This window comes from Sciurus vulgaris, assembly GCF_902686455.1.
Source record: "Sciurus vulgaris genome assembly, chromosome: 1".
Taxonomy (NCBI): domain Eukaryota; kingdom Metazoa; phylum Chordata; class Mammalia; order Rodentia; family Sciuridae; genus Sciurus; species Sciurus vulgaris.
In genome coordinates this window covers 197,309,542-197,334,005 of record NC_136461.1, presented here as the reverse complement: position 1 = coordinate 197,334,005, position 24,464 = coordinate 197,309,542, and the positions used below count along the sequence as shown (strand labels likewise).

The 24,464-nt window shown below is 45.9% G+C and overlaps 1 long non-coding RNA gene across 4 annotated transcripts in view; it reads right to left on the bottom strand.

Annotated features, from left to right (window-relative positions):
• Positions 1-2,778: 2,778 nt before the first annotated feature.
• The window catches only part of LOC306669218, a 32,354-nt gene continuing 10,668 nt past the window's right edge, over positions 2,779-24,464 (bottom strand). For all 4 annotated transcript variants that reach the window (XR_013766061.1, XR_013766062.1, XR_013766063.1 and 1 more), the window contains 2 exons: positions 4,096-4,216; positions 2,779-3,630 (listed from right to left, as the gene is read on the bottom strand). This is a non-coding gene — a long non-coding RNA (uncharacterized lncRNA). The remainder of the gene's footprint in view (positions 3,631-4,095; positions 4,217-24,464) is intronic.

The window sequence follows — 24,464 nt, the reverse complement described above, 5'->3', positions numbered from 1 at the left end:
ATCTTCCTGGTAAGAGTGAAGATGGGCTTTCTGGCCTTCATTAATAACAGATGAAACTAATACCTACCTATGGGATTCATAAAAATAAAACCTGCATGTAAAACACTAACACCTTGGCTATATTAGTCTATAATCACTTAAGAAATAATAAAAGCTAACTATTGTTTTTTGCTCATTTGTTCTTTGGGTAGTTTCTAGGGATTGAACCCGGGGCACTTCACCTCTGAGCCATATCCCCAGCCCTTTGTATTTTTCATTTTGGGACAGGTTCTTGCTAAATTGCAGAACTTGCAAGCATCGTGCCTCAGCCTCCCTGGTCACTGGGATTATAGGTGTGGCCACTGCCCTGGCAAAGCTAACCATTGCTGAGCGCTGACTGTGTGTTGGACATAATCCTAAGGACTTTACATATGTTAAGTCACTTCATTCCCAGGAGACTCTGGATGCAACTGTTCTGTTATCCATGTTTTTAATAGATAACAAAACAAATGCACCGAGAAGTTAATGATGTACCCAAGGTCACAGAGTAGGAAATATTAGACCTAAGACTTGAACCCTGTGATCTGGATCTGGCCTATGTTCTTTGGTACCAATTTTATTGCTTCTGCGTGCATTTAGTTAATAGCCACCATGTATTGGGCACAGGAACACCAAGGACTAAGATCCAGTGCCTTCTCTCAATTAACAGTAACCTGTAAGGAGGGAAAAGGTAAGAACGTGACCCAAGCAAGATGCGGGGGAAGGCACCTGAACCAGAGGAGCAGCGAAGAGAAGACAGGTTCCCTTCAGGGACTCGTCCAGGTTCGTCACCTTCAAAACTCAAGGGCTACCTGAGAATAGGAAGAACGATACCAAAGAGGAAGCAGGGCCCTGAGGCAGAGACCTTCGGAGCCCGGCAGGGGTCTGGGCTTCCTTGGTGATGGTGGAGAGCCCTGGAAGAATATGAAGCAAGGGAGGAGCACAATGGGATTTAGGGTATGGGCGTAGCACTGAGAAAAAGATGGAACGTCCATCTGGAGGCTCAGAGACAGGCTGCTGTTGGGGCCTTCCAGAGACCTGTGCTGGAAGCTGGACCACGGGAGTGGCGGTCAGGAGGAAGGACAGAAGAGCCGTCAAGGCATGAGTGGCAAAGTCATGCCTTCAGGAGGACTCCAAGAAGGGAGGGCAGTGGGGAAGGAAGCGGGACCCCAAGTCAGGCCTCAACAGTTTCCCCTGGCGGTGAGCCCCACTCCAGGGGACAGAAGAGGGGACGGGAGCGGTCCCGGCTGCAGCGAGCTGTGCTGAACGAGGAAAGAATGGGCAGTTGGAAGTGCAGGCCGGGCCCACAGGACGGGACCGAGCGTGGGCTAGCAACGTGGGCGTCGTGGGGACTCAGGGCACGGAGCCATCGGAGGGCAGGCGGCGGCTCAGGAAGACGGATCCAACACGCTGGCAGAAAGAGCACAGGGAGGTCGGGGCCAGAGCCTCGAGGAACAGCAGAGTCTAAACGGGGAGGCCGAGGAAGAACCCAGCGAAGGAAACAGAAGGCAAAGAAGGGAGAGCTGTGCGGTTTCTCAGACGTCAAGCGACAGAGCTGCTACGGGAGAGACAGCCACGGGTGGCACCTGCCGCAGACTGGTCTGTGCTCCTAAACCTCACGGGGAAGCGCTAACCTGGAACCGTGATGGTGTTTGGAGACAGGGCTTTTAGGAGGTGAGGTTAAAGGAATCCTCAGAGGGAGTCCTACCCAACCTTCTCAGGGGGCCTGAGAAGAAGAGTTCTCTCCCCAACGCCTACTTCATACACACACGTGTGAAGAGGCCCTCACCAGAAACCAAGGGAGCCAGCACCTTGAGCTGGGACGCCCAGCCTCCAGAACTGTACAAACCAACGCCTGCCATGGAAGACGCTCAGCTTAGGCTATTTCATTTCAGAATCCTGAGCAGACTATGCACTATGCACCCAGTAATGCAGAGGTGTCTAGCATTGGCACAAATTAGTGTACTTGTGCAGAATCCAAACTCAAATTGGCCCACTGTTCCACACGAGTGAAGAGACCATCAGCATGGCCTTCAGGAAAGGCTTGATCATGACTCAGGGTCCTCTTTCCTGCAACTCTCCCAGATGGATCCCCCCCTTCCCCCCCGGTTACGGGGTTACGGGGCTTTTGAGGCTTCCCATTCACCTGCCACACTGACCAGAAAGCGGGAGGGATCAATGAAACTGAGCCCCAGGTTCTCTCCTGTAAATAAGGACAGTTGACCCTCCTCCTACAGCTCTTGTGAGAATTAAATGTGTCAATTCATGAAGCTTAAAACCTGATGGTGCCCCACAGGTAGCCTTCCCACAGCTGGGAAGAAAAGAGAGACTGGATATTGGCACTGAAAAAAAGGAGTGAAAGCAACAAGGAAAAAAAAAAAAAAAAAAACCTACATCAAATCATGTCACTTCCTCTCTCAAATATGACCCATGGATCCCCAGTGGCTAAACTCCTGAGGGTGGAATCCAAGACTCGCCACCTTCCAGCCCAGGCCACCCTGAATCCACCGTCTGACTCTACTCTGTGATAATACCCACTCCTGGCTGTTCTCGAAGCTTGTGAACCTCATCCCCCTGTGAGTCTGTAGTTCCAGTCTACGGCATCCACACATTCACGTGGTGCCCTCCTCCCAGCTTGTCATTCTAGGCCTGGTTCTAGCTGCCCGACTTCTGAATCTGTCACTCAAGATACTCGGTCTCTCCTTCCTCTGTGGCACCCTAAGACACGAAAAGCAGGGGATCTCTAGGTGCACCGAAGCCTTTGTAGAAGTGTTGATCTCGCAGAGCAGAGATAATGTCTTCAGAGCCCCAGTTGATCCTCTAATCAGCCTTTTTAGGTTAAACTCTTATTCAAGTAGCTTAGAATCCACGTAACTAGTTTATCATTCATAACCCATGACCCCAACTCTTCCAGAAAAGACTCCAACTATTCATGATGGATCCCACAGAAGGTTGTACTGAAAGCAAGATGTTCCTCTCTTTTTTCTTTTAACAGGTTTCACTCACTATTTTTCTTGTACAAAACCCTATATTGTAGCCACAGTTGGAGCCTGGGTCCACAGAGACTCTGGTGTGATTTTTCACAAGATGGTGGTGAATTCCTAATAGGGAGTTTGATGAGCACAGTGTCTTTCCAGAGATCGGGTGTCAGGTAGCTGGAGATGGCATCAAAGATGACCTTGGCAAAACTGCTCAAGGTGACAGTACAGGCAAAAGTGTGGCCATCGTCAAAACCAGCCAGCGGCAGCAGTTCAGCCCTGGGCACAGGGGCTGAGATGATGCAGTACCTCTGGGGGCAGAAATGACATTCTCGAGGGTATCACAGGACCACTAGTCTAACCACCATGTTCAAAAAAGAAACGTGCTTAGCCTTAGCATGGTCACTGGGATGGGACAACTTCTGCAGCGGGAACGGGTCAGGACATCTCTGTGGCTCAACAGAGGACAACCTTGTTTTCATGCACATGAAGTCCAGCCTGGGCCCTGCTGTCCTACTCTGTCTTACTGTTTTGTCCTTGAGATAGTGTCCTGTGAAGCTGCCATGGCAGAAGAAGAGAATGCCAGAGGTTACCAGTAAACTGTCACATGGCTCCAACCTGACTCCAGGGGCATCTGTGAAATAGCCAGGAGAAAATGAAGCGTTGGTGGCACTAGCCATCTCTGCCATACCTGGGTGCTTCTCTGTGTGATCTGGTGACCACTTTTCCCTCCTCTGTGTTTAGAAACCTTCATCACCCACCTTAGCATATGTAGCCTGTAGAGAATCCTCCACCCTGAAGTCTGGACTATTTCCATCACCATCAACCACTGCAGTAACAAATGCCAGTACAATAACCTAGATGTTCCCAAATATTGCTTAAGAAGTCCTTTCATGTCTCTGAAAAAAAAAAAATCTAATCCTCTGACCACTTCAGGAAGGAACTCTCAGTTCTGAACAACGTGCTTGACTAAGTCTGATTAATGAATTTCTGAAGTTATTTTTGTTGATCCTCCCACCCTTGACGCCATAATTAGCCTGTGGCAACATGTGTGTAGATTAATGAGGCTTTCAGCAGCTAGTGGAAAAGTGTTCATTACCTTAATTATCCACACCTTCAATTGAGGGCAACTCAGGCTGTCAGGACACAGCAGAGCATCGGGCTGGAGAAGAGCCCTTGCCGGGCCACGTGGGCTGTCCCTGGAGATGTAGGGTGAGGAACTGGGAAAAGACAAAATGACAGAGGAAGATTTAGCCTGGTTGCCTGAATGCACGCTGAATGTGCATGCATTTATTTAGCAACGGGTCTGGGTAAACCTGCAGAACCAGGCACCTTCCAAACCTTTAGCCTGCTAGACCCTCATGCAATTCAAGGACCAATTCTCTCCAATGGGAATGGAGTAGATAGATGGATCCTCATCAGGATTAAACCACAAAGCACCTCGTCCACCCTCCTCCTGGACCCATCTGATTTCATGTCCCAATTCTCATCTGGCACCTATGTCACAATGATTCACAGCCTGCCCAGAGTGCCTCCAGCATACCTAATTCTCCTTTACTATCCTTCCACTTCCAAGTTCCTGCCCTGTCCCTTCCCATCTCTCCCATCCCCCCACTGTGATACTCTGCCTCCTGGGACCTTTTACTCAGCCTTCCAGCTGTGAGTTTTCACCTCCCCCACCTGCTTCCCTTCACCACCCAGTAGCTTGTAGAGCTCTCTGCAGACACCATGAGTGACAGGCACGGTCCTACATAAGCTCATGGGGCTTTGGAGATAAGACTTGTCCTCAGAGAACAATCTTTAGAGGAAAGAGGACTTCAGTAACTCCTAAATCAGCCTTTCTCAAACTCACTTGAGATCCACTGGGACCTTCTAAAGATACAAGCTCTAAGTCCCCACCCAGGAGAATCCAAGGTGACACCTAACCATTTTCAACAATCACCCAGATCTGTAGTATGAGGCAAGTTTGGAAAGCACTGGAAAATGATTACCTGACTGTGGTAGTGGCCCCTGATTCTACTTCTTATAGAAGTCAAGGTGCTAAGATACTTACACAGAGTGACCCATTGGGTAAACCCAGCTATTTCAGATAGACATTATTACACTAATTTAAAAAATCCACATCCATTAATTCATTGCTCAAAATCTTACATTTTGTACTTAGTAGAATCAGGACTCAAACCCTCCTCTCTCTGGCTCCTAATTCACATTGGCTAAGACAGCATGTTACTAAAGGCCAGGCGAGGGTAGACCAGCAGTCTCTGAGCTTTCTGGGATCTGGTCCCACATCAGTAACAATGTGCACAACATGACCATCAACATAGGCCTATGTATTGTTAATTCATAGATATAGACTATTTTTCAGTGTATTATTGATATTATATAAATTAAAAGAACTATTTTTATAAGTTAAAATCAAGATGAATTAAGTGATTTATAATAGTTTATTTTATTGGGTAACACCTTACTACATTTTGTTTTTCTAAAAAAATGCTAATGATAAAAATTATTATAGTGACAGCAATATGATTTTGAACATGGTTTCCTAATTTTTTTCAATATGGTTTAATCTTTCTGATATAATAATTGATGGTTTGATTAAAATTCAGTTTTTTTTCTGAAATTTGCTTTTAATGGTTGCCCTACCTGGAAGAGATGCCTCAAAAAAATGTAGATCTAAATGAAAGAAATGCAGCACTTTTGAGCATTTCATTTCATTTGAGTATTTCATCCAAAATGCTCATTTTTTAATTCTAACTATGCAAAGGCTTTGGTAAAATTTGGCTAGTAAATTTCTAACTTCCCTGAAAACAATCTGTTTTTCCCACAATTTATTAGAAGTCATTTTTTCTTGAACAAATGAATTCAGTATGCACTGAGACATTTCATTTGGTTCAAACAGGCTAGAATGTTTTATTTCAATACTTTCAGAAAGAGAAATATAAGCTACATTCATTACATTCAACAGGGTTAACATAGAAAATGTTTTTAAAACATCAGTGCTCAAACACAGTATTCATAGAACAAGTGACATTTTATTCGAGAATAATATGCACACAGAAACGCACACTTATTACAAGAGAATAGATCAGTGTCATTTCATAATATAAACACACCCTTTTCAAGAAGTAGAACATGTCCTTCATCCACAGGAGTCTTTGTGCCCTTGCCAGTTATTGACCCAACCTCAAAGGTAGCCACTATTCTAATTTCATCAGAGTTTTCCTTTTAACTTTTAAACTTTTTTTTTTTTTTTTTGGTATCAGGGATTTTTTTTAGAACTCAGAGGTGTTTAACCACTGAACCACATCTCCAGACCTTTTTATTTTTATTTTGAGACAGCATCTTGCTAAGTTGCTTAAGTCCTCACTAAATTGCAGAGCTGGCTTTGAACTTGAGATCCTCCTTCCTCAGCCTCCCCAGTCACTGGACTGACAGGCTTTAAATTTTTATAAGTAGAATCATATCAGAAGAACTGTTTTATGTGTGTGATTTATTTTGATCAAAATTTCATTTCTAAGACTTGCCCCAATCGCTAAGTGTGATCACAAATTATTCACCCAGTGTCCTCCTGTGTGAATGCTCAACAGAACGTTTTACTGGGCATTTGACTAATTTCCAGTATTGAAGTACTAGAAATAGCACTGCTGTGAACATTTCAGTGACTTCCTTTTGGTGAACATATGTATGCATTTCTGTTGGCTGTCAGTCTAGAGTGGAATTGTTGGGTCATTAGATTTACTTACGTAAAACTTTCCTGGATGCTTCCAATCTGTGAGATGTATGATCACTTCACATTCTCACCAACTCTTGTACTATTTGCACTTTTCTTGTTAGCCATATGGATGAAGTAGGATGATATCTCATTGTGGTTTACAATTTTTTTTCTTCTCTCTCTCTCTGTCTCTCTCTCTCTTTTCTTTGCAGTGCTGGGGCTTGAACCTAGGCCCTTGCACATTCTAGGCAAGAGCTATACCCCTAGCCACATTTTCAGCCAGCCCTAAAAGTTTTGTTTTTTTTTAACCTTTATGCTCTTTTTTTTAAACTTTTTCATCTGTTCTTTTTAGATATACATGACAGTAGAGTGTATTTTGACATATTATGCGTACATGGAGTATAACTTCCCTTTCTTAAGGTTGTACATGATGTGGAGTTTCACTGGTTGTGTATTCAAATATGAATACAGGAAAGCTATGTCCTCTTCATTCTACTGTTTTTCCTGTTCCCATCCCCCTCCCTTCCCTTCATTCCCCTTTGTCTAATCCATGGACTTCTATTCTCCACCCCCCTTTGTGTGTTAGCATCCACATATCAGAAAGAACATTCAGCCTTTGGTTTTGGGGATTGGCTTATTCACTTAGCATGACAGGCCCTAGTTCCATCCACTTACCTGCAAATGCCATAATTTCATTCTTCATTTTTTTTTTTTTTGCCACTTAATGGGCAATTTAATAAATGTTAAAAGAAAACATTTAGATGTATTAAATTTAACAGAGTTTAATTGAGCAAAGAATATGAGCCTTAGGCTGGGTACGGTAGCACATACCTGTAATCTCAGTGGCTTGGAAGGCTGAAGCAGGAGGATGGAGCCACAGCAACTTAGTGAAAAGAAGAAGAAGAAGAAGAAAAAGAAGGGGGCGGGGAGGAGAAGAAGGAGCTCCTTAGTTAGATTTCCAATTTGTTTGAATGCTTAGTTAGATTACAGGTCCTTAAGTAGAGAATCAAGGAACAGAGTCATCCTCGGACCAAATGTAGTTTAACATAAGGTACTGTAGAGTATTTGGGATGAGTGAGAAGCAAAAGAATGCCTTTGCTTCTTGGTGGGGCAGTTCCAGGGATTGAAATTGGGGCACTTGACCACTGAGCCACATCTCCAGCCCTATTTTGTATTTTATTTGGAGACAGGGTCTCACTGAGTTGCTTAGTGGCTCACTATTGCTGAGGCTGGCTTTGAACTCCCGATTCTCCTGCCTCAGCCTCCTAAGACACTGGGATTACAGGTGTGGGCCACTGTGCCCTGCTGCCTTTGCTTTTTTTTTTTTTTTAATTAATTTTTTTTTTTTTTTTTCTTTTACAGACTGCATTTTGATTCATTGTACACAAATGGGGTATAACTTTTCATTTCTATGGTTGTACACAATGTAGATTCACACCATCCATGTAATCATAAATATACATAGAGTAATAATGTCTGTTTCATTCTATTATCTTTCTGTCCCCCAACCCCTCCCACCCCATTTTTCTCTACACCATCCAAAGTTCCTTCCTTCTTCTCTTCCCCCTGACCACCCCACCTCGTTATATATCGTCATCCACCTATCAGAGAAAACATTCAGCCTTTGGTTTTTTGGGCTTGGCCTATTTCACTTAGCATGATATTTTCCAACTTCATCCATTTATCAGAAAATGCCATGATTTTATTCTTCTTTATAGCTGAGTAATATTCCATTGTGTATATGTACCACATTTTCTTTGCCCATTAATCTATTGAAGGTCAGCCCTACAAATTTCTTCACAAAATTAGTAAATCAGTTATTGTCTCACTCATTATTAAATCATGACATTTAGGAGACTATTACCCTAAGGGACAACTTGAGGGTGTGTTTATGAATGTTCTAATGTATCTGCTGAGGCTTACTCTCACTTGTCATCCTAAAAAAGATTGGATTATTTGGAACAATTGATTTTATGGTCCCTTGCTGTTTCAAATGCTTTTCCAAAATACAAAGAGGAAATCTCTGATTGCACAAAAGATTTTCAGACTCACTGTCTGTCTAACCACAAGGATTATAAGGGTTCTGCTATATTTTAAATACTTTGCCTCGGCACAGTGATTCACCTCAATGACATCCTATTATGCTCTGTGTTCCTGTGACTTTAATTTTCTTTGCTTCGATAGCTTGCTATAGACAGCGCAGCAGATCAATTCCGCATGAAGTGCTAGCGCACGAAATTTATCTATTTTTCCATTCTAGTGATACACAAATACCAAAAGCACTGTTTTGATTAAGGGGTTCCTTGACTATTGATAACATATTCCTTCTGCTACATTTTTCCTCTTAGGGGGTCACAAAAAAGGGTGCTCCGACATCACTACTGAGGTGAAAAAACCTGGCAATAGAATTAGCTGAAACGCGTTGTTTCAAACTCTCCAACTAAGTTGTTTGTTTTAATAATTGTTTCTTCAACCCTTTGGCAACAAGTTCTATGCATTTTCCAATAGTATTGAAAAGAGACCCAGTGCAGGCCATATAGCCTATCTGGTAGAGTGCCTGCCTCGCATGCTCGAGGCCCGGGTTCGAGTCCCCAGCACTGTGGGATTGCAGAAATAACACACAAACGAAAAGAGTCAATTTAATGTGTCTCCCTGTCATTTCCAGACATTTCTTCAGCCACTTTCACCATAGCAAGGAGCAAGTGTTTGACCAATCAATTATAGCTTTTTATTTTTATATATTCCAAATTTTCAAATTTAATCAAACTTCGTAAGGGGCTGGATTGAATGTCTCAATACTTGACACCGTCATAAAAGCTTAGTTTTTTAACGTCCTGCCATTAAAAACTGCAATGGCTTCACTGTCCCATCAGCTGTTTCAAGAAATGATATTCACTCGAGAAGACTCATTGTGACCAAAGATGAAACGCCATAATAATGTTTTAGGTCTTTCGATCAATCTTATGACTCATGTACTTGGATTGCCATTCATTTCCCCCTCAACCAGCAGGAAAGCAGTAGCATCAGGAGCTGCAGACGTGTCAGTCAGCATTCCTGCCTCCCTGGGGCTTGCCTCATTGATGGGATCCTCAGCCGGCAGCCTCTCAGAGGAATCATTCAAGTTGATCGTCCATTGCTTGAGGATTAGTTAAATTGCAATGTGACATTATGAGCTGTAAATCCACTTAACCAGGAAAATAGACACGCAACGTGTCACAGATAGACAGGCAATGTATCACAAAGAGGCTACACGGGTATAGGAGACATATCAAATTCCATTGCAGAATATTCTCCTCCACCCAAGGGTTCCTGTGACTCAAGAGTTCCCAGGTCCCCATCCTAGGAGTCTCAAATATCTGTGCTCAAGTGCTTCCAGAAAGCATCTTGTCAGCTCCTTGTTTGATAGATGAGGAATCAACAGCCCTTAGAGGAAGGGCGGGGGCCCTGTGAGAACTGGTGGCTCAGTACACAAGCTGTAGCAATGGAGAACGCAGGTTCAAATCCAGGCCTTGCCAGTTCCTCTCTGTGTGTACTCTAACTGGTCATTTTCCCTCTTTAAGCCTCTCTCCATGGAAACACCTAAATGGGGTAAATGGTACTGGATCTCAATTGTATCTCAATAAACCAGTCTGAGAAAGGAAGGGAGTAAGGGAGGGAGGGAGGAAGCTTCAGTGCGGAGGCTGAAACTAAGGAGAGATTCCCAAATGAGCCTGGAGTCTCCTAGGGTAGCATCTCTTATTAATCCTCTCTGCATCCCTGCCGTGCTTAACACAGTGCCAGGCCCATACTAGAATGTTCTGAAGTTATTACTGGTTATAAGTGGGTTGAATAATGCCCCTCAAAAGACATGCCCCCATACAAATCCCCAGAACCTATGAATTGAATGTGACTTATTTGGGGAAAGGATCTTTGCAGATGTAATCAAGTTAGGAATCTTGGATTAGCCAGGTAGACCTTACATCCAATGACAAGTGTAAGAGACAGAAGAGGAGAAGATATGGAGACACAGAGGCATGGCTATTTGAATACCAAGGAGGACTAGAGTTCTCGGTCAAGCCAAGTTGCTGGAGCCAGGAGAATCTTGAGAAGAGAAAGGGAAGGACTTTCCCCTCGAGTCTCTGGAGAGATCATGACCCTGCTGACTCTTTGAACTTCTGCTCTCCAGAACTTTGAGAGACTAAATCTCTGATATTTTGAGCCCCCAGTTTGTGGTAATTTGTTATAGCAGCAGTAGGAAACTAATACACTGATCCTGTTGGCTACACATAATCATACAAAGTCCAGTATTACCTAATTCAGTGATTTCCCAACTTAAGCTCTACAGAGTTAAGCATTTCCCATGATATAGTAACAGGTAGGGTACCTATTTCTAAGATTTCTTATAATTATTTTACAGACTAACTAAATTAAAAAATTAATCCACAACCCTAAATCATAGCCAACTCTAAATGTGAACCCTGAATATCAGAGCAGCTGCACAGCTTGTCCAAGTTCTTTGGTGGGCAAGAGGCATAGCTGCAGCCTGCACCCCATTTTCCTACTGCTGGTTCATGGCTCACTAGACACCAAGCAGCCTCCGGTAAGTAACTGTCCCAAGAAAGGAATGGAAAGGCCTAGCCACGTTCCCATAATAGTTGAAGACAAAGAAGCCCCCCAACATCCTCCAGAGGCCAAGCATGACAGTAAGCCAAGAGCAAGGAAGAGTGTGGAAATAGAAAAGGGAAGAAGAAGTCAAGTGTATTGGGGTGGGGTGGGACTCAGGGTCCAGAACGGGAAACCTGGGGAAAGCACTCACAGCGTCTGCACCTGCAGAGGTAGAACGTCTTGCTCTGTGGACCAACCAATTAGCTCAGCCTGCCCTTGCTTTGAAGTCAGACAAAAGCAAATTCCAGCTGTGTTCCTGTCACCTCTGTGTGTGTGACCTGGAGCAAGCTTACCTCCTCTGTGCCTCGGTGTCCTGAGGATATGCGGCAACACTCTTGTAGGGCTGTTGTAGGACTTAAGTGCAGGTTTTGAGGCTTAATGGATGCCAGACCTCGCCATCCCAAGCTCAAATTCCAGGGCCCAGCTAGCGGCTCCCACCCCTGTGCTACAGTAGCTGTGGCACTGGGTGTGAACTTGGGTGATTTGCTTGATCTCCTTGTCTCCGTTTTCTCATCTGTCAAGCAGGGATAATGTTGCTGACTTTGGAGGGCTACCATGAAGTTAAGAATGAGCTAATGTTCATAATGTATTTGGAACAGACACTGGCAGAAAGTGCCACATGAGCATTTGTTAAATTAAAAGTTCATAGGAAGAAACTGAAGAAGACCTTAGACCATGGAAAGATCTCCCTTGCTCTTGGACAGGCAGAATTAATATTGTCAAAATGGCCATTCTACCAAAAGTGTTATATAGATTTAATGCAATTCCTATTAAAATCCCAATGACATTCTTCATAGAAACAGAAAGAGCAATCATGAAATTCATTTAGAAAAATAAGAGACTCAGAATAGCCAAAGCAATCCTTAGCAAGAAAGATGACGCAGGAGGTATCACAATACCAGGTCTTAAATTCTGCTACAGAGCCATAGTAACAAAAACAGCATGGTATTGGCACCAAAACAGACACATAGACCAATGGTACATAATGGAAGACACAGAGACAAACCCAAACCCACATAAATACTTTTTCTCCTACTAGAAAAAGGTGCCAAAAACATTCACTGGGGAAAAGATAGCCTATTCAACAAATGGTGCTGGGAAAACTGGAAATCCATATGCAGCAAAATGAAATTCGGCCCCTATCTCTCACCCTGCACAAAAATCAACTCAAGGTGGATCAAAGACGTAGACACTAGAAAAGACACCCTGCGCCTAATAATAGAAAAAGTAGGCCCAAATCTTCACCATGCTGGCCTAGGATCTGACTTCCTTAACAAGACTCCTAAAGCACAAGAAGTATTATTACTCAGCCTTAAGGAAGAATGAAATGATGGCATTTGCTAGTAAATGGATGGAACTGGAGAATATTATACTAAGTGAAATAAGCCAATCCCAAAGAACCAAAGGCTGAATGTTTTCTCTGATGTGCAGATACGAATTCACAATGGAGCGCGGTGGGTGGGGGGGGGGGGCAGGATAAAGGTATTCTGGACTAGACAGAGGGGAGTGAAGAGGGAAGGGAGTCTCAGGGTAGGAATGATAGTAGAATGAATCAGACCTTACCACCCTATGCGCATATATGATTACATGACCTGTGTACAAACATGTACAAACAGACGAATGAGAAGTTATACTCCATGTATGTATGATGTGTCAAAATGCATTCTATTGTTGTGTATAACTAATTAGAGCAAATAAAAAAAATTTTTTTAAAGTTCATAGGAAAGCATACCTGCAAAGAGGAGGATTTCTCTAGCCTCCTCACAGGAAGAGACTTGCATAGAATTTGGCAAAAAAAACCAGACTCTGATTGCATCATAATGCAGCAAAGTCAGTTTTAACAAGAAAAAGCTTTGTTTTTCTGACCCGTGCTCCATTCTGGAGATTCTGAAAGACTGAACGTCTCCTCCCCTGCCTGAAGCTGTATGGACAGAAAGTCAGATGAGGAAAGCAAGACCCCACGGGCTTCCCTGATTGACTGACAGAGTGTTTTCTTTCTGGTGAAGAATTGTTCCGACATCACGGGCCTGAGTGAGGGGTGCGCACAGGTCAAGCCCCTGGCACAGAACAGTTGTTGAGCAACCCCTTCCTGTTTCCGGGTGCCTCCCTCTGAGAGGATAAAGATTGTTCCAGGCCGGGGACCAGCCATCCCCAGGCAATGGCCGTGTGCCTGGCTGACTCATGTCTAATTCCCGTAACACTAATCCACAGGTCTTTAGCTTACATCAGCTCATCTCTGAGCTCTTTCATTCCTTCTGACAAAAAATAGTAAAAATAATAATAATAATAAGCTCCAAGCATGCGTCAGGCTCTGCTGCTAGGCACGAGGAACACTGAGACGAGCTCACAGGGAAGGCAGATGAACAAATAGAACATGGCGAGTCCTGTTAGGTGGAAGCAGAGGAGAGAGACAGCACAGCTCAACGGCGGGCAGGGAGGTGAGTAGAGAAGAATCAGGGAGCCATTGACCCGTGCTCAGCACAATCCCCTGTGCTTCCTCTTATGAATACAGTCAGCCCTTACAAGCACTCTGCAAGGTAGATGATTGACAGAGCCCCAGTTTACAGCCAAGCCAAATGAAGAACAGAGAGATTCTGTAACTAGCCTGCAGTCACACCGCTAGCACGGGGTGGAAACCATGTGCATCCAGGTCGCGGGACTCTGGAACCCATAGTCTCTGCCATCACATTGTCTCTCAGATGGGACCAAGGTATCGCACCTGGCATTCCAGGTGCTTTCTGCTTTAGGGTTCCTAGTTCCTTTCTCTTTAGAAAAGAGTGAGTTCTACCTAGAATGCCAGTGTCATATTCCTGTCAGGAGAAAGGAGCTCGTCGGCCCTCTGAGGGACCTGTCTCTAAAAGTAACTGCTCAAAGTGGGGTGAAACTTCAAGGGACACACTTTGGTGGTAGGGACATGGGTCACATTCTAAAGGGTCAGTTGCAGTCCAATGCAGCAGAGTGAGGCCTGATAGGAACAAGACTTGCATCTGACATCATGTCCCGTGTTCACCCCCACTCCAAGATGAGTGTTTGAGTCCTCGTGTCACAGACAAGGAAAGCAGAGGGTTGGAGAGTCGCCATGACTGATGAAATCACCTGACAGACTTGAGAACTCATGCCTGTTCCATTGTGCACTGGAATCACTAGAAGCCAGAGGGTTCAGAGTTTGTATTGTATACAGGAACCAAAAGCTGATAGTAAGAAATAATAGGGATAATAGTGGCAGATCATGTTTACTAAACTCTTGGCAACACCACTCTAAACACGTTATCTCATTTAATCCTCTTGACGTCACTATGATGTAGGTCATTTTTTTATCCTCATTTTCCATATAAGAAAAATAAAGCTCAGATGATAAATAATTTTTTCCAATTTCTATGTGGTGCAGCAGGAATTCAAATCCAAGCAAGTTGGAACATAGAGCTCATACCCTCAACTTCTCTTGCCCTTGCAGTCAGAAATGAAGCATCCAAACAATTCCAGGCTCCACATAGTCAGGTACCCTTGAACAACATACATAACCTCTCTGAAATTTGACTTTCTCAACTGCAAATGTGGGACTGTATTTGTCAGATCTCTGTTGCAATAGCAAAATACCTAAGGCTGGGTATTTTATGAAGAAAAAAGTTTTACTTAGCTCACAGTTTGGGGAGTTAAAGGTCTAATATCAGACAACTCTATCAATTTGGCCTTTGGTGAGGGCCCCCTTGGCTGTGTCAAAACATGGGGGATGACATCACGACACCATGGTGGAAATGCATGCCAGAGCGCGAAATAGTATGGTGAGACAGGAAGCCGGAGGGATTCAGGGGCCAGGCTTGCTCCTTTACAATGATCCACTCTCTTAGGAACCAACTCACTCTGAGAAACCAACATTAATCTGGTTCAAGGGCAGGGCCCCAGGTCTCTAATCACTTCACATTAGGCCCACCTCTTAATGGACCCAGTGTCACCTCACTAGGGAGCAAGCATACCCTGGGGAGACGCACTCAAACAACCACATCCACACTGTAGCAGGAACGGATAGTATCCACCCTCTGGGCTAGTCAGAGTGATTGAATCAGGATCCCCGGGGACCAGGGGCTGGGCATTGCTGTTGTAAAATCTCCCCCAAGTGATTCTAATTAATAGTTCATCTATTTGGGCCTGCTATGATTCAGATCTTTTACTTTTTGCTTCCTTCTTTGTTTGGACCTTAAATGTCCCCCAGGCCCTTATGCTAAAGGCTGGGTGCCCAGCCCAAGGCACCACTGGAAAGTGGCAGAACCTTTAGGAGGTGGGGCCTAGTGGAAGAAAGTTAGGTCATTGGAGGTGTGGCCTCACGGGGACTTTGGGGTGCTGGCATTTTTCTCTCTTGGCTTCTTGGCCACCATGTGGTGAGCAGCTTGCCTCCCACACACCCCTGTCACACCCACACACATCCTGCCTCACCACAGGAAGAAAAGTAGTAGAGCCAACTGACCATGGACTGATGTCTCTGGAACCACATGCCAAAACAAATCATTCTTCCTTATGAGTTGACAACCTCAGGTATTTTGTCTCAGCAACGGAAAGACTAACATACAGTCCTTATAGGCCTTCAGACTTCTCACACTGAGAACTGTTAAACCATAGCTTCTGGCAGCAAATCAGAGGGCGAGGGCTGAGATTCTGCATTTATTTTTTTTTTCCCTTTTTGTTTTCTTGCAGTACAGGGGATTGAACCCAAGGTAGGATTTACCCTACTACTAAGCTACATCTCCAACTTTTTTCATTTTAACTTTGAGGCAGAGTCTCATTAAGTTGCCAAGGCTGGTCTTGAGATCCCCCTGCCTCAGCCTCCTGAGTGGCTGGGATTACGGGTGTGCATCAACATGCCCAGCTTTGAGATTCTCATTTTTAACTAAGCCTGCCTCCTCACCATCCCTCCCTCAGTTCCCCCAAGTCTGTGAACCCCACTTTGAACATCAAGATTGCAAAGCATGATGATGATATGAACTTTCTTTTAAGTGCTCAATAAAGTGCCTAGAGAGTTTTAAATAGGGGTATGTGGTGCTCTGTTCTGCACAGAAGAATCCTCTGGCTGCTCTCTGAAGAGGGAGGGCCACAGGGCAGCTGGAAGGAGTGAAAAGGAGGTGGGTCACAGTGAAGAGGGAGGCCCAATGTCTGTCCTGGCCCAGAGACCACATAAAAAGGCTCCGAGACTTGACCTGCTTCCAAGCAGGAGCATGGGCCAGGAACCAGGCAGGGTGCCGGCCACAGGGAGCCAGCAACTTACAGGAGTGGTGGTTGCCCTTGCCAAACCTGAGAATGGGCACTGCTTGTGCCCCCGTGGCCTCAAGAGGAGGAAGCATGTGTTGGATCCCAGGTAAAGAGCTTCCTCTCCCAGGCTGCTGACGGGGCCTTTGGGCACAGTGGAGAGCGACAGACCTTCTGGGAAGGCCCAGTCCTGGAAGCAGGAGCAGCAGACATTTCCTGAATTCCATGGTGCACCAGAGCCTCCAGCCAGCCCTTCTGAAAGGCCACGGCACCTCCACCTTGGTGCCGTTCCTTTGAGAGCCCAGGTGAGGAGCATTCTGAGGGTTACCCTGTGGCACTTGATAAGGCTCATCTTGCCTGGCATTTCCCTCTTGGCCAGCTGGGCAAGTCACACCACTTGCAAACGTTGAGCAGAAGGACTCGAGTTACTCCAGGGACATCAGCACCCCACAGCAGGCAAGAGGCTGCCCTTGGAGAAGCTTGGCTGTGACTAGGCGACCCACAGGTACACCTTGTTTTGGTCTTTCCCATCCTGGTTGCAGACAGCATTTCACAAGGTGGTTTTCAACCAGGAGCTGCAGAAGTCTGGCAGACTCTGGAATTTCTCAAGGAAAGGAACCCTGTCCAGTGGTAGACAGACCTGTGTCCACCTTCTCCAGAAAACATGGCACCCTCCCCTGGTCACAGCTGCTGTTCTTCTCCTGAGAACTGGGCTAAGTCTCATTTTCTCCCGGAATCCTCCCTCACAACAATTTGGACCCTGGTGTGTGTCTGTGTAAATCAGAATGTCTGTGACTCATTTTAAAAACTCTACTCCCACCCTAAAATTCTTGGGAGGTGACAGGTGAAGTTAAACGGGCCAGATATTGACACTTGTTGAAGCTGGGCACCTGGGGTTCATTCAAGCATTCTCTCTACTTCTATGTTTTTAAATTTCCATAATGGTAGCCCTTTGTCACTGGGGTGTGCTCAGTGATAGAGCATTTGCCCAGCATGAGACCCTGGGTTCAATCCCTAGCACCACAAAAGAAAAAAGGAAAAAATAAAATAAAATAAAACCCCTTTGTTGTTGCCAGTGTTAAGATTTCTGGCCCATTTTGCCTTGTAGACACCCAGACCTTGCTGGGAAAGTTTGAACACCTCACTTTTCTTCATGGGCCTCAGTTTCCCCAGAAACCTGGCCATTTCTGAGTAAAAGAGGGTGTTGGCTCCAGGGCTCTCGGGGCCTTTTTTTCCTATCTGCTTCCCTATGAGTTGATGATTTCCATCAATTCCAGCCACACACCACCCCAAACCAGTGTTGATGAGCAGGCTAGGGTGGCATGCATAGCACAGTGGTTAGAGCAGAGACTCTGGACTACTCACTTAACATCTCAGGACTTCAGCAACCTGATTTGAAAAATGGAGATACAAATAACTGCCTCATGGTGTTATTACAAGGCCTTGATGACTTCATATTTGTAAAATGTAGAACAGTGCTTAGCAATGGTGCGACAGAAGTAATGATAAATAGGAAGAGATCTCAGTCCATGACTGATTGGCACTCACCAAGAATTAATCTGATACCCACACTTCCCGGTCTTACATCTGACTTGTTCTGATGGATTATGAGTGGAAGTGACATGAGTCACATCCAAGCTAAGGCAACTTGAAACCAATATGCCACTTCTATCTCTTCATTTGAGGTCATACTGACCTCAAATGCTATGTGTTCCAGATGGTGTCACTAAAATTTAAAGAGAACTCACAATATCCATCATACTTTGACAGAGTGAGAGATAAACTATTATTGTGTGAAACCACTGAAATGTTTGTGGTTCGTTTTGTTCTTGCAGCACAACCTAGCCTAATCTAACTAATATGTGATTGGTGACATTTGGGACCACAAAGAATAAAGTTACCTCTTTCCCATATCTATTCCAAGTTATGCGGCGTTTTTCAGTTTGTTTTTCTGTGTGTGTTTTATTTTGGAGCTCTTCATATACAACATCAAATTCCTTCACTATGCCAGCTGATGTCTTCTAATACCTTCCTTCCAATCTGTGTGCGCTCTTCCCTTAAGTCAGTGCCCAGAGCCAACCATGATTCCCCCTGATGAATCTGACTTGCAACAGAATGGACCCTTCCCAGTCCCACTCACAGGAATATCTCCTAGGGTCACATCACATAGGGAAGGGAGATCAGCTCAGAGTGACATATCCAGAATTTCTCCTGCTTAAACTTTTGCTTGTATCATGAGTGCCTCTTTCAAGCACATCTGCTCATATGGTCTTAGTATACTTGGCTCTTAAAGGAGACTTTTCCTCTTAGACTATTGCCCAGCTGAAGAGAACCAGACAATGGGAGGAACAGTAAGAAAGTGATAAAGGAACCACAGTTCAGTGTTTCTAAATCCTGGGGGTCTCAGGTCCTTGGAGGAATTCTGAGAAAGGAGGGCTCAGTGGAAGTTCTAATTATGGTGACTGATTTTCCAAGCTGAAAATCAGAATATGGATCAGATTTTTACATGTAGGCCATTTCTGCAAGGAGTAAACTGGGGGATTGATTTGGATGTTAACACTGGAGAATTTGAGGAATGTTGGACAGTCTTTGGGTCAAGAAGAAAGGACCCTTGAATCTGGGTTGCAGGACAATTGGAGAATGTGCTTATCACCCATCCTCTGGTCTGGAGGCATCAGAGAAGGAGGGCCCCAAATCTGTAACCACAGGGCTGGGACAAGCTGATAGGTCCAATGGGTTCTGTTCACAGGTAGGAACAAAGACATTGGTCTTTGGGCCCTAGTGAGACTGCATTGAAATCCTGGCTTTGCCACTCGCCTATTTGGTAACTTCTCCGAGCTCCTTTCTTCATTTGAGTTCCATTTAGATTGCTGCCCCTCCATGGCGGTATGAGGATTAAAGGAGGGAAGCACAATAGACCAGCTCTTAGGAGGTCTGGGACTGTGAGGACCATTTCTCATGCTTCTCCTCCCACGAGGTGCCAGTACTTTTCTCCCCAGTACCAGTACTAGGTACTGTTCCCACCACCTAGTACTTACTCCCACTAGATAACAGGCAGGAGAAACTATCTGTAGAGATTAAAACATTCCCTTTATGTAAATGTTGAGGAATAAGCTTTATAATTTACTATATACAAGAATCACTGGTGAGCTTTTTCAAAAGGTAAACCTCAATGCCTCAGCTCACCTCCAGGGATTCTAATCCAAGCAGCCTGGGTGACTACAATGTGCCTTTGGGCCCCACCCACTTCCCCCAAGGGAGCCTGCCATAGAGCATCATGGGTCATGGAGCTGGAGAATGGGCCTCCCACCCTATTCGCATCTGGACTGCAGCCCCTGCCTTGAAGGCTGAGCATCTTGGCTGTCAGCCACATGACATGCCAGTCTCCCCTTGAGAAAATGGAGATTTGACAAGCTCTTTCTAGGAGAACACAGTTCCCCAAGGCTGGGGCTCCCTTGTTGCCAAGACATAATTTATGGCTGTTACAACGAAGAGAAGGGAATGAAAGAGGAAATGTTTGTCAGTCTTTATATCGTGCTGTGAATCATGAGCCTTTCCATGCCTGCTACTGTGCAGTAAATCCATTAGAAACCAGAAGAAACTGAGCACCCAGGACCCCAAAGAAGAAAGAAAGAAGAAATAGTAATTGAACATCACTGTTGTCAATTATCTCAAGTATCAAAGAGAGAGGCAGGTCACCTTGTCCCCAGGCTAGCAGTGAGCAGGCTTCATCCCAGAAACTGAACCATGGAGAAGCCTCTTTGTCTCTTCCTCCTAGAGGAGGGGTGGGTGAGAATGGAGGTGTCGGGGAAGGGAACGAAGCTCACTGTTCAGAGTCTGAGTCACTCTGTCCAGCAGAGAGCTGATTGGATCTCAGTGTCTCTATGAGTGGCAGATGAAAGGGACTTGTTGAAATGGCACCTGCTGATAGATTCTCTTGGACTTATAAACTTCGCACTCTGCCTCATTAGTTTTATGGTGTGTGTGTGTGTGTGTGTGTGTGTGTGTGTGTGTGTGTGCATGTGTGTGTTTTAATTAATTAAAAAGTTGGCAAAAAAAAAAAATCACCTCTGTTCTTTGGCCAAGAATTTTCCTAGGACACCTGCAGAGAGTGGGGGGCAATTAAGCATGAAAAGTAAAAGTGCAGAGAACCAGTGAGAATCCAAAGGAAGGAACAGCCACGAAGGCCTGCAGTGTTAACCGTGCTCATCAGCCAAACAACTCAGTGAGCCTCAGGCCTCCCCTGGGGTCCCCGACGTAGCAGCATCTCTACTCTTCCATGAGGAAAGCAGAGAATGAGGGAGAGAAGGCTTGTCCCTAGCACTTCCAGTAGAGGACAAATGAGCAGAAGCAATTTCACAACTCCATGAGCCAAGGCAGGAAGGCGGGGGCATCTGTGGACTATTCTAGAAGTCATACCAGTCCTATCACCCAAGGACAAACTCCCATCTCATTATTCTTCATGTTCCCCTTCCACCTTTATTCCACTTATATGTTGCGGAAACACAGTGGACCTTCCAAGAACTGAAGGAAAGTAGAAAAAGAAACAGACTTCCGCTGGTTCTAAAAAAATTCCTTCAACTTCGTGGTGACATTATATCAACAGGAAACCAGGACTGGGTGCCAAAAAATTAGGTTGTCCTCTGCTTCGAACAACCTGAAGCCCCTGATGCTGCCATGTCGGGGACCCCAGGGGAGGCCTGAGGCTCACTGAGTTGTTTGGCTGTTGAGCACGGTTACACTGCAGACAACGTGAGTCTCTGCCCCAGCCTGCAATGCCCACCCTAGTCCTCAGCCCACCTTCAAGCTGCCCACCTCCCCTGGGCCTCGGTTTGCTCATCAGTTACGATGACAGTGGTTGCTCCGCCAGCCTCCTGCAGATTCCTGTAAGAAGAGAGTGTCTACGAAGGCAGTGCAGTGGCCTGAGAGGCTGTCTGTGCCTGCAGGTTGGGTCTGTACAGATGGTGTAAGGGACAAGGAGGTTGGATCTGTCCTGCCCGCCATCCAAAAGTCAGGGATAAGGAAGAGGAGGCGAGGGAGCAGGAGAAGGCGCTGTGGATGATGATGGTAATGATAGGGGTGATCATCACTGTGACAAAGACCCTCGTAACTCATGGTCCAGATTCTGTGGCCAGGCCCAGCAGAGTCAGGTAGAAAAGGGGGAAAGGCTCCTTGGTAGACTGGTTTCTCTTCTCCCTGGGAGCACATCTTGGTTGAAGGCATAGTCCTGTACAAGGGCACTCGCCTCATGTCATTGATATTTTGCAAATTACTTGCCACCGTTTTCTTTTTATTTACATTAGCATGAGTATTGCACCAAAGATGTCAAAGAAAGGATCAAAATGGGTGGCAACACCTGCGGTGACAGCCAGGACTCCAGGCAGGGGTGTTTGCGTTCCGCCTCTCTGCCTGGCACCCAGCACCAGTGCAGAGGGGGTCTTGTTCAGGCACCCAGCACTTCCCTCAGCCCATGGGAAAAGTGAGCATCCCTCCCTCAGAGATGCTGTGCCCGGTGTTGCAGCAATCTCTCTGAGCCAGAGACCAAAGGAAGGAGGAAAGCAACGAACGTTTATTGGGTGTTAACTAGGTACTTGACTTAATCCTCACAATTATCCTATGCAATAAAAATCATTGCTCCCATTTTATAGATGACACAACTCAAGGTCTCAGAGATAAAGTGACTTGTCGAGATCACAAAACTAATGAGCAGTGGGAATGGAGCTGGAAGGGGGGCGTGGCTCAAAGTACTGCATGCTGAGTGCTCATGGGAACCGCAGAGGAGACAGTCCTGAGGAGACAGACAAACACAGCTAACGTAAAATAGAGGTCGAATGTGATAGAAGGCAACCTACAAGTAATAGACTCTGGGTACCCAGAGGAGCAGCTAATGCTGACACTGGGACTCAGGAAGGCATCAGAGAATAGGTGGCGTTTAAAGGGGCCATGAAATGTGGGTAAACAATAGCAGGAGGAGCTTGGGGGAAGAGGGAGGAAGGGAAGAGGCTCAGAAAGCAATACTGTCCCTGGCAGAGGCCTGGAGTCCCAGAGCAACTGACCAGGAGCCAAACCAAGACATGGTGGCCACATTGACCATGTGGCTCAGGATTCCTTTTCCTTCACAATGAAGTCCAGGCCTCTTAACAAGGGTCACCAGGGTGCTCAGGAACTGAGCCTCTTCCCAAGCCATAAAGTGCCACTGATGCCCAGGTCCCCCTCATATCTATGCCCTTCTTGCTGGAACACTCTGGTTGTGTACTTCACTCCCATTTCCTGCGCTGGCTCTTTGTCACACTGCATCCTAATCATCCTCAGTGGCTGAGCTTCTTACTCTCACCCCAGGCGGAAAAGTGTTCCCCTCCAACAGACTCCTACAGACCCACCATCTCCCACAGCACGGCGCTCGTCAGAAGCTGTGCCTTCCTGGGAGCAGGGGCATTATCGTATTACGGGAGCTGAGCACAGCTTACCACAGTACTTGGCGTACAGGAGCTGACACAAGCTTCAGTGAAAGAATTGGCTAAATGACAGATGAAGGGAAGTGAAGAGGAGCAAACTTGCAACCAGACTGGGAGGAAACGTGCCGCCAGACTGAGTTGGGGTCCAGGACTTGGGAGGCCAAGTTCCTCATTCCAGTTTTATCCTGTGGACAATGCAGGGACTCTGGTGGGTCCCCAGGAGGAAGCAGCGTGCTCTGTTTGCCAGACTGCAGTGTGGTGGACATGGAGAGCCGGCCAGGCTGGAGGCAGGCAAACACTTCAGGAAGCTTCTGTGCTGGTGTCAAGCCCAATATTCACTTCACCCTTCCAAACACTGGGCCCAGAGGGACAAGGCACTTCCAGGTTGTCACAGAAGTGACGAGCGCTGTTCTCAAAGGTCAACAACAGTCCACAGCTCCAGAAATTACTGCTATGGACAGGTTCAAGGAGGAGGGAGAAATTGCCATGTGCTCACAGGAACTCTCAGGAAATACTACGTAAATACATGTAGCGCTGGCCAAAGCACCCCCAGGGAAGCCACCTGTTAGGTGACTCAGGCTCTGAGAGATTTCCACTGGCAGAAGCTTTGCCCACCAAATCTATCACTGAAACCCTCTGAGGGCTTCTGGAGCAGGTAGATTATGGGCTGTGGGAATCTTGGGTCATAAAACTTTCGCCCAGCTGCTCAAGTGCCTGGCCTGGCAATTAAGAAGGATTCTTTAAAGCACATCAAAAGGCCCCGTGGGGTGCTCTCAGGAAACTTCCTGCCCTACCTGTGAGGAAGGCAAGAGTCAGGTCTCATTATCCTCATTTACAGATGAGAAAAGTAGGTTTCCTGGTGACTAAGTCCCTTGCCTGCAGTCAAACAGCCAGCAAAGGGTGGGGCCCAAAATAAGCATATCAGTCGCCTGAGTCCCTGGACACCACAGCTCCAGAGCCTCCTGCTCAGCACAGAATGGCTGTCCGTGGGAAAGTCCGGACCCACTTTGGAATGTCAGGGCATGGGGGTAGCCCACAGCTGCTTCTCCAACCACATGGCACACGCAGACTGCCCTGCACACACAGGCACGTGGCATCTGCCCAACACAGCCTGAAATGTAGTGACACCCTCTTCACATTAGCATTTGATTTTATACCCAAGACCTCAACCAGTTCACCTCTCATCTTTCTTTCTGCAAACCATTTCAGGCGCATATGCACCCTTAGCAGTCATTTTATAGACGTCACCCCCAAGTTCTTAGGGTGTGCTAGCTACAAATTGTAGTTCTGTCCTCACTGTTTCAGGACATGGGTAAATCACTTACCCTCTCCAAGTCCAATACCTCTCCAGGGAGTTGTTGTGAGCATTCAGTGAGGTCAAGCACGTGAAGTCCACAGCAGTGTCCAGCATGTAGC